The following is a 10948-nucleotide window of genomic DNA, read 5'->3' as shown; positions in this document are numbered from 1 at the left end:
TCCTTGCAGGTCTCTAGATGAAGTCAGAAACAGGGGCAATTGTTAGGGTACGGAAATTTGACACTGTGGATACGTTATCCTGACATATGTTCTTGGATCAGTTATCCTTAGACAGATCCTGTCAGGATCAGTGGTCCTCAGTACTTGGTATTATTAACAATTATTTCTTGTGTGTAGGTTGTTATTTAATAAGTATAACGGCTCCAAGACTTATTCCACCGGATATCTCGCTATTAGACTTGTCAAGCACGTGGTCAAATGGCTGTAACACGTTTAGTGGGAGAAGTGGCAGATTTATAGGACTTCTTGTTGTGTCACAAATAACTGAGTACTGAGGATATGTTATTCTTGAAGACATGTCTGGATCAATTATCCTTCTGAAGAGTTCTAGGCTATGTCAGGATCATGGATCCTCGGTATTTGGTGCTGTTAACGGTTGTTTCTTATATGAAGGCTGATATTTATCAAGTGTAACGGCTCAAGGACGTGGTCTACCTAATATTATGCTACAAGGCACCTCCAGCACGTGGTCAATAGTGAAGACTAAGCTAGTGGGAGTAGTGCCATAAAAATAGGAGTTAGTTAGCCTTTATCTTTATATATATTAAGATTATGATCAAAATTAGGTCATTACACACTCATTAGCTGCAGACATTTCACAATACTCTCTCAAGAACTCTCTCTAGCAGTTCATACACACACACACTTAGATATTCTTGTATTCTTTGATCATAAACTCCACAATACTCGTAACCACTTTTTATTATCAATATAATCGACGGTGATAGTATTCACCGTCCGGGGGTTTTTTGTGCCGGAGATCACGATAATCACGTACTATCCGACCAAATGTTACCTTATTGATCATTGATTGAAGTGATTCGACCAAAGATTATCTTGTTAATCCATGATCGAAGTCATTTCTTCAAAGATTACCTTGATAAGTTTTGACCAAAGAAATACTATCTTGGTTAAGGGCTTTTTCCCTCATGATCACATCTTTGTGTTAACCAATATTACTCTTATACACTTGTCGTTATCGTGTTAGCACCTTACCTCACATAATAGATTTGGGTACTTGATCCTTAGCAGATTTTTGTCCAAAACGGATGGGTTTAACAGTTAAGTCCAGTCAGAGTTTATGGGTGATTACTTCTTTTGAAATACCTGTCATGTCCGAGTGCTTGAAGGCAAAGGTAGATCTTTTTCGCCCTAAGAAGGATATTATATCCTCCTCAATCTTACTGGGGATACTGGATCCTAGGAATACCTTTACTTCTGGATCTTCGGGGTCCAATGATACTTCTTTGAGGTCTTTCTCCCGAGCTTCCAGCACGTCCCTAGGATGTTGCTGTAGTTGCTATGCTATAGTTTAATTGGCTGTTGGCTTCATTGATGAAGAGTAGTAGTTCCTAGCCTCCGCTTGGTCATCCACTATCTTCACAACTCCCCAAGGAGTAGGTAGCTTTATGCATTGGTGATAAGTTGAAGCTACAGCCTTCATTCCATGGAGCCAAGGCCTACCTAAAATAACATTGCAACAGGAAAGGTTATCTATAACACAAAATTTTTGGTATGAATTTAACCCTTCGATGTAAATTGGGAGGTTGATGTCCCCCAATGTCTTTTTGGTTTCACCACTGAAACCGACTAGCACCGATGTTCTAGGAATGATTTCTGAATCCGGGATGTCCATCTTCTTGAGGACATCATGTTGGATAATGTTGACTGAGCTGCCACCGTCCACTAGGATACTGCGTACACAATGGTTAGAGATAAATAAAGTAATAATCAAACCGTCATGATGAGGATCCTGAATGTTCAGCTTGTCTTCCTCATCGAATAAGATTCTCTTGTCTGTTGTTAATTTGGTTGACACTATTGGATGATCCCCATTATCCATCTTGATCTACTTGGCGAATCTCTTTGCTGCAGAGAAAGAAGTTCCACATATGTCTGAACCTCCAGAGATGAAATTGACTGCCCACACATCCAGCTTGTCCTGTTGAGGATCCTGGATCCTTGAATTGAAAAAGATTCTCTGATCAGTCACTCGAGTAGTGGGGATGAGTGGTCTTCTCTCATTATCCAACTCGAATTCTTCTACGGGACTTTCTTCTATGGCACAAGAATCTCTAAACAATTCATAGTCTCTGGAGACAAAGTTGATCACATGGGCATCCGGCGGCGGTGGTGTTTCTTTCTGTGGAAGATCTTCAGGATCCTGGATCTTGGATTTCTTCCTTCCCAAGATTTCTTTAAAGTGACCCTTGCTCAGGAGGTATCCAATTTCTTTCCTTTAAGCCGATGCACTCGTCTGTCGCGTGGCCAAAATCTTCGTGGAAGGCGCACCACTTAGACTTGTCCTTGAAGCCGACAACCTTCTCATTCTTTCGGGGCCACCTTGTTTTTTCTCCCAGATCCTTCCTGGCACAAATCAAGCCATGAGTATCTACAGAGAAACAATAGTTGGGGATGCAAGGATAGTCTTCATCGTCATCTCCTTCTTCAATTACCCGTACTTTCTGATTGTTGAACTTGGCGTATGGCTTCGAATTGTTGTTCCTATTCCAGGATCCTTTATTCTTTTCGGGAGTTTCTTGTTTCGTTTGTCCCCCAAGACGATCCTGGATCTTTTTATCTTCTTCTAAGCGGATGTATCTTAATGCCCTGTTTCTGACTTCATCTAATTTCCTGCACGGAGTCATCACTAAATCATCATAAAAAGGGGAGCTCTTTTGAATTCCCATCTTGAATGCTTCAATAGCAGTAGTCATATCAAGGTTTGGGATTTCCAGAGCTTCCTTACCGAACCTGGTAATGAAATCCCTAAGGGATTCATCACTAAGTTGGATAACACGATATAAATCACTAGTTAACCTCTCAAATTTCCGACTACAGGAAAATTGAGTGTTAAACAAATTAACTAAATGAGAAAAAGATGTAACTGAGAAAGGGGGAGACTTAGCAGCCATTTCAGTGCAGCTCCCGTTAGTGTGGCTCCAAATCCTTTGCAAAGGCAAGCCTCCTGGAGTCTTTCAGGAACAGGATTAATTTCCATCACTTTCCCTATATTGGGGTTCCTCAGGATCAGTGCTCCCATCATAAGTCTTCATGTTGGGAGTTTGGAACCGCTTCGGGATTTCTGCATCACAGATTGGTGGAGCGAATCTGGATAACTTGTGACTCCCCTCCGGTATCTCAGGAATTGGACGTATCACTCCTGGGAAACTGGATATCATATCCTTTAGCTTCTGTAACTCCTTGGCCATGGCCTGGTTGATACTTGAATCCTGCATGGGAACATGGTTAGTATCTAAGGATATAGGATCGTACCAGTTACCTCTTTGTTGGGTAGATTTTGGTATTCCGGACGAGTATCTGGGATAAGAGGAGTCAGCAATCGGAGTGGGTCCTCCAGATGCTATGGTCTGCATGGGGATTATGTCCCCATCATGGACTTCGGAAGACCGTTGATGATGGGATCCAAAGGAGCCTTGATCCTGAAAGAAGGATCCTTGATAAGGATCCCGGAGGATCCTGGCAGAAGCATCCCTGATCCCTTTTGGAACATCAAGGAACTCTGCATTGGTTGACCCATCGATACATGGCTGAAGCTAGATGGTCCTTGCTAGAAATCCGAGTATCCTTGGATCTGATGACCCATGGATCCTTGTTGAAGGATGGATGATCCTTGCTGAAAGGCTGAGGATCCTTGAGTCTGAGGACCCATGGATCCTTGTTGAAGGATGGATGATCCTTGCTGAAAGGTTGAGGATCCTTGAGTCTGAGGATCCATGGATCCTTGTTGAAGGATGGATGATCCTTGCGAAAGTTGAGCCAGGGATCCTGAACTGGTGAAATCCAGCATCCTAGGCATCAGGGGGGTGAGATCCTCTGCTGGCCTCTTGGATTTTCGAATGTCTTCGATCTCACGCAGGATCCTTTGGTTGGTCTTGTTATGTTGTTCCATATATGCTTTCACCTACAAAAACATAGAGGAAACGTCATTGTTAGAGTTTACCGCCGAAGTAGCAGCGGTTGTTCTCAAGCTCTGGAAGACTGGTATTTGTGTCTTGCTCCCAGAAGTAGCAGCCTTTGGTGCTCCCGTGATTGGCGGAGGCATCGGCGGCAAGGTCCTTGAGGAGAGAGAAACCAAAGACGGCAGAGTTGACGATACAGAGGTGGATTGAGAGACCATTGCAAGGGTATAGGGTATGAAAAAATGAGAATTGATGAGAATAATACGGATTATAGCACCAATTTCCCCACGGTGGGCGCCAAATTGTTTTGGACAAAAATCTGCTAAGGATCAAGTATCCAAATCTGTTATGTGAGGTAAGGTGCTAACTCGATAACGACAAGTGTATAAGCGTAATATTGGTGAACACAAAGGTTTGATCACGAGGGAAAAAGTCCTTAACCTATATAGTCTTACTTCGGTCAAAACTTATCAAGGTAATCTTTGGTAAAATAACCTCGGTCAAGGATTAATAAGATAATCTTTGGTTGAATTACTTTAGTCAATGATCAACAAGGTAACCTTTGGTCAATGAGTATGTGATTATCGTGGTCTCCGTCACAAAAAACCCCCGGACGGTGAAAACTATCACCGTCAATTATATTGAAAATTAAAAGGTGGTTACAAGTGCGGTGGAGTATATGATCAAGATTACAAAGTTAGCTAGTGTGTAGAGAGAATGCTTGCTTCTGCTCTTGTGTGTATGTAAGTACATGTGTTGAATGATAACCTAATCAATCATAATCTCAGTATATAAAGAAAAGAAATAATAACTATAAGTCCTATTTTTAAGGAACTACTCCACTAGCTGCTCCCATAACTTTGACCACGTGCATAAAGGAGTCTTGTAGCGAAAGTTTTGGCAGACTTGGTCATACATCCATTATACATAGCTCAGGAACTCTTCAGAAGGATAATTGATCCAGACATGTCTTCAAGGATAACATATCCTCAGTACTCAGCTATTTGTGAGTCAAGAAGAAGTCCTATAAATCCACCATTATCCCCACTAAACGTGTTACAGCCATTTGACCACGTGTTGCAGGTGCTTTGTAGCGAAATATTAGGCAGACCACGTCCTATAGCCGTTATACCTATCAAATATTAACCTACACATGAGAAACAATCGTTAGTAATACCAACTACTGAGGATCCTTGATCCTGACAGGATCTGTCTAAGGATAACTGATCCTAGAACATATGTCAGGATAATGTATCCACAGAGTCAAATTTCGGTGCCCTAACAGGCTCCGCCAAGGGATGATTAACATAAATCACCCGCCAAAATAGGCTCCGCCAAAGGATGATTAACATAAATCACCAGCCAAAATAGGCTCCACCATGGGATGATTATCATAAATCACCCGCCAAAATAGGCTCCGCCATGGGATGATTATCATAAATCACCCACCAAAATAAAGCTACGCCAAGGGATGATAATCATAAATCACCCGCCAAAATAGGCTCCACCATGGGATGATTATCATAAATCACCTACAAAAATAAGGCTCCAGCAAAGGATGATTATTGAAAATCACCTGCCAAAATATAATTAATCAACGAATGATTAATTACCCACTGAATAGTTGTTAAATAACCATCTGCCAGGAAGAATGGTTTTCATTAACCAGACACCCGAATAGGTAATAATGGTAAAGGGCGTGCGAAACACAAACGGCAAAAAGGTACGTTAGAAACCAAAAGCCCATGATAAGTCCATATCCCCCATTTCTTCAAGACGGGCAACTACAGACTAGGGGGGCTTGTAGAGGTAGGGTATTAAACCCACCATTTAATCAAGTACAACACCCAAGTTAAAGCTAACTCACGCGCTGGGCGGAACACTTGGTGCCCGAACATACTATACTCCAAGCGTAATGCATGGCGCCAAGATTATAGCCCAATATAATAAACATTCCCTGACACATAGGGAATAGTAGCCCAAACGTTTCATCAACATGGGACAAAAAGATACAATTTACATGGGAATAAACACCCAACCAATGGGGATTGGACAACACATAAAGGACGGTACAAAACAGTACAACACGTCCATGTCAAAGGGCCATGATGCCCACCAACTTCAACCAATCTCCACGACCGCACGGGTGGAAAATATTATTGGTGGAAAACCTGACAAGGTAGTTGACCATACTCTCTCTCATCCGGCTATAAATACCAATGGATCTCCAAATGGTAAAAGATATACATTCTCATATTATTATTCTCAATACATTCTATTTGTACTATCAAGTACTGATTCTCACGCTGGAGGGTAGTTACGAGTGAATCCCCCCATTCCTCGTAGCGAGCTCACGGTGTTCTGTTTTGCATGATATACTCGTCTGCGCCAAGAAGGTTTTATAACCCATCGTGGGAATACTTAACCATAACCCTCGGATTAACGTGTTAGACCTTGAGGGGTGGATTTGTGTTTCTTCAACTAGCAACTAGTTTGAGCTTCCCATATTGAGTCGGGGGGCATGAAACCTTTTGTTTTTAATCATTTAATTATTTTATATTTTGTAATGATTTGTTTCACTTTTCACATTTTTTTGGTTTTGATTTAATACATATATCTTTGTTTATTATGTTTATTATATTTTTAACGTTGAGATCTTTCAATTGAGATGTGTAAGTTTTTTTAGTGTTTTAACGAACGAAAACGAACACGAACATGCTGATTTTTTTAAACGAATAGACATGAACACAAATATTTACTTTATGAAAAAGGGCAGATGATGTTGTTGATGCATGTTTTGTGACCGTCGCTATGCAATTCTGTTCAACGTTGTGGAAGTACGAAGATAGAGCAACTTCGCCATAGGCGAAGTTGTAACAACTTCGCCATAGGCGAAGTTGTAACATCTTCTGCCATAGGCGAAGTTAGAACAACTTCGCCATAGGCGAAGTTGTAACAACTTCGCCTACAGGCCCAAGCCCACGAAGTTTATATATATATATGTGTGTCGTGTTTAGGGTTTGAGAATCCAGAAATTGAGAGTGTTTTGTGTTCAGTTTATTTTGTCTAGAGAGAAACTGAGAGTGAGAGTCGTGTGGGACGACCCGAGGTAGAGCTCACCTCGGGTCGGCCGTCATTTGTTTTCGTGTTTGATATGTAACGAGTTTCGGTTATTATATGAAAAGATCTGCAGATGTGTTTATCCCGTTCGTGTGTTTGTTCGTGTGTTTGTATGTGTGTAATCGTGTTCTTAGTATTCCACACCATAAACGAGTCTAGGAGGATTCCGCACTCCTAGACCTCGTGCGGATCTCGTATCGATCGGCGACGCCCCGCGCGGGAACCTACAGATGTATGTGACGATTGTAGTTAATGCATGAGACTGGAAGGTGTGGTACCCTGAGGGTACCTAAAGTACCCTAACCACCTAAAGTACCCTAAGCTTCGATCAATCCTGCAATGTCACCTCATTTTTACCATGAACTACCATAGGGGATGGTGATGGTGTACCCGAACTACCCTAAAAAAATAATTTTTAATTAAATTAACAGATAAATTATAAATTTAAAAGAGTAAAGTGCCAAAATCGTCCATGAGATTTAGTCAGTTCTGCGAGTTTCATCCAAAAAACTACTTTTTTGCAACCGAACCATTGAGGGTTCCATTTCGTGCTAATTAGGTCTAGAACATGAGCTCTGTCAATTTTCATAGTTAAGTCAGGGACATTTGTGTCTTTTTACCAATTTGCTTATTATTATTATTATTATTATTATTATTATTATTATTTAAATTATAAATAAGCTAAAAAGACAACCACCAAATATAAATAAAAATCATCAATCACTTTCTTTCTCATTTTAATCCACTCTATAGCACTCCACCACCACGACCCCCATCATATCCAGTCTTCCACCTTATTCACCATCTTTAAATCAAGATCAATAGACCAAACAAGAAACACACATCATTATCGCAGCCACCTAAAACCCCATCACCACCACCATGTTAATCTGACACAAATGCTCATTGATACGATCATATTACATTAATAAGTTGATCATTATTATTTAAGATTATCTTTTATTTAGTTTCCTTATTATAGTCATGTCACAACCCCAACCCCTATACACCGGGAGGGAAACCATGAACATCGAGTGGTGGTATAGGTGTTTATTAAAATAATTTGCAACGGTATATCTCATCAAAACCGTAGTTAAGAAAAATGATCAGAGTTATACACTATGATTCTTATTTCATAAACTGCAAATAAAACCCATTTTGATACAAACATAAGTTTTATAGGGAACCCTAATTTACAAAACACGTTTCTTTATTCTGGTAACAAGCCACTTACTTAAGCTGGAAGCCCACATGCATAATTCCTTTGTCTCTAACAAGTCACCTGAAATATGTTTAAAAATATATGATCTGCAGGAAATACAAGTGAGTACATTCATTTATAAATAACACATTTTATAGTTACAACGTTAAGATGTTTTTACATTTGCCTGCTTACAAATTACCGAAAGGTACTTATCACTCGACCGTATTCGTGACTATGGTCATATTACTTATTGGCTAAAACTTGTCCAATAAGTAACGTGTAATATCCCAGTAGGCAAGCCTTGTATACAAAACCCCACAATATCAGTTGCGTGTTGTTAAAATATAAAGGAGATTGAAGATTTGTCTTTTGCACAAGATCGTGTTTTAAATTTATAAAAGTAATTTCTACTACAACTAAACACATACAAAATAAAATAGGCAAGCCTTGTATACAAAACCCCACAATATCAATTGCGTGTTGTTAAAATATAAAGGAGATTGAAGATTTGTCTTTTGCACAAGATCGTGTTTTAAATTTATAAAAGTAATTTCTACTACAACTAAACGCATACAAAATAAAATAGGCAAGTGTACCTATCGTATATGTAGAATAGTATTGGTAAGAACCAAGTATCGATCCGTGGACACAAATGTTTCTAATAATGAATCTTCGCTTTACTTTAATCAGAGAGTTTAATCATTTTGGGGTTGATTTTCAAACTTTTTTTATAAAATAGAAATACTTTTATAATATATAGGTGACAAGAAGATAAATTCTAAATGAGTAATTTAATTATATGAAGGTTGCTATCTAAGATCAAGAATCCACTCCATTCTTCCTTGATGATTATTAAGTAAACATGTGATAAACTTGCCCTAATAATATATGATAGAATAGTCCCTCATTTCTAAGTGAACATAATAATGACATAAAAGAAAGTAGTATGCATATCTTCAGGTCCATCCTTTTCTTAATATCATACTACCACGAGAATGTCAATTTAAGTAGACAAGTAGTTTGGTAAAATAAAACGATTAGGATTGACTTCGATTTCTCAAATACCAATCCTAACAACTTCGGGTGATTGTAGTTAACTCACGCAACCTCCCCTTGGTTGATTTAATTAGGTTATAGTTACACATTCCATTAATATATGATTTCTTTAACTAGCATGATAACCTAAGCAATCGTGTTAACAATGTTATTTTAAAATTATCAAGACTAGAGAAATAGATCATAACATTTATCTCATCATTTCTAAGTACAATATAAGGATCCATGTTTTATCTTGAATAATGTATCAAGGTATTCTTTTTTACCATTTCTAGTCTCCAAGAATATGAATGATTGTTAATCATCAACCTTGATGTATTGAGTTAAAATAATAAAACATTTCTTCATCAAAGGATAATTGCAACATAACCATGTACTTTACCAAACTAAATCACATGTTCAATATAATCATCAAGTAAAACAAAGTTTCTTCATAGATTTTAGATGATAAAAGGAGTTTAGCTCATCATGAGCATAGTTATGAACATTAAAAGAGATGAGGATAACAAACACATGATCAATCTAGAACAATCTAACCAAATGTTGGATGAATCTTCCCTTTTCAATGGTGATGGATGATGATGATGTTGATGATGGATGATGGTAACCTCCTAGCCTTCAAACTCTTCACAAGATATTCAATATGATTGTAATGTGAGTGTTTTTATAAGAGAAACCCATATGGAACTTTTCTTCAAGCACACTTGATCAATGCATCATGCGCCTCTATTTGTAGGCAGTCTGGAGAGGAAGGCACGACCCCGTGCTCCATGAGGCACGCCCCCGTGTCCAGCTGTCCTCTCGCATTTAATGCTCTGTCAGATCGTACATGTTGACTCACCTCGGGGGCGTGCTTCCTGAGGCACGGCCCTGTGCTTTTGGTGATCAGTGATATTTCTTTTTGTCTATTCCAAAATGTAACCACGGCCTCATGCTTCATGAGGCACGACCCTGTGTCTGAATGTCCAGTATTTTGTCATTTCTTGCATATTTTTGTCTTTTCTTGCATCTAGAGGCATGAGGGCGTGTCCAGGGGGCATGGGGCGTGTTCATGTGTTTTCTTGGGTTTTCTTTTGTTTTTCTTTGGCTTTTCGCTTGTTTCTTCGTTTAAGGCTTGAGTTTACCTGAAAATATATTTTAATATAATAAGTAGCTATTTGATCTATATTATTTGATAGAAGTTGCAGTTTTTAGAGATTATTTGATGCTAAAAAGATGTATAATTTTATATACATCAAGTAACCATCTCGTAAGTCAAAAGAGACTTAATCACTGTAAATATAATTAAAATCTTTTGATAATATATGTGAAAACGTTTGGATTATCTATCATGAGCGTAGTAAGTTTAAAAATCATTATGACAGTATTGGAAAACCAGTTGTCTCACACAAATGTGAATTGTACAAAAACGCGAATGTCTCACCTTGTAACTTTACAATTAACGAGCGCTTCATGGTATTAAACACCTAGGTTAAACACAATATAATATATCTAGATTGGTATAAACCCAATAATCATAACGATAATCATAAGATCAGAAACTTTACACGACGGCACAAGTCTTACCTTATTCAGGCAGAGCTTT

The sequence above is a fragment of the Bidens hawaiensis genome, unplaced genomic scaffold, assembly GCF_021521415.1.
Source record: "Bidens hawaiensis isolate Kalapana, Puna unplaced genomic scaffold, B.hawaiensis_p1.1 tig00008011_1, whole genome shotgun sequence".
Lineage (NCBI taxonomy): Eukaryota > Viridiplantae > Streptophyta > Magnoliopsida > Asterales > Asteraceae > Bidens > Bidens hawaiensis.
This window is presented reverse-complemented; position numbering follows the sequence as displayed.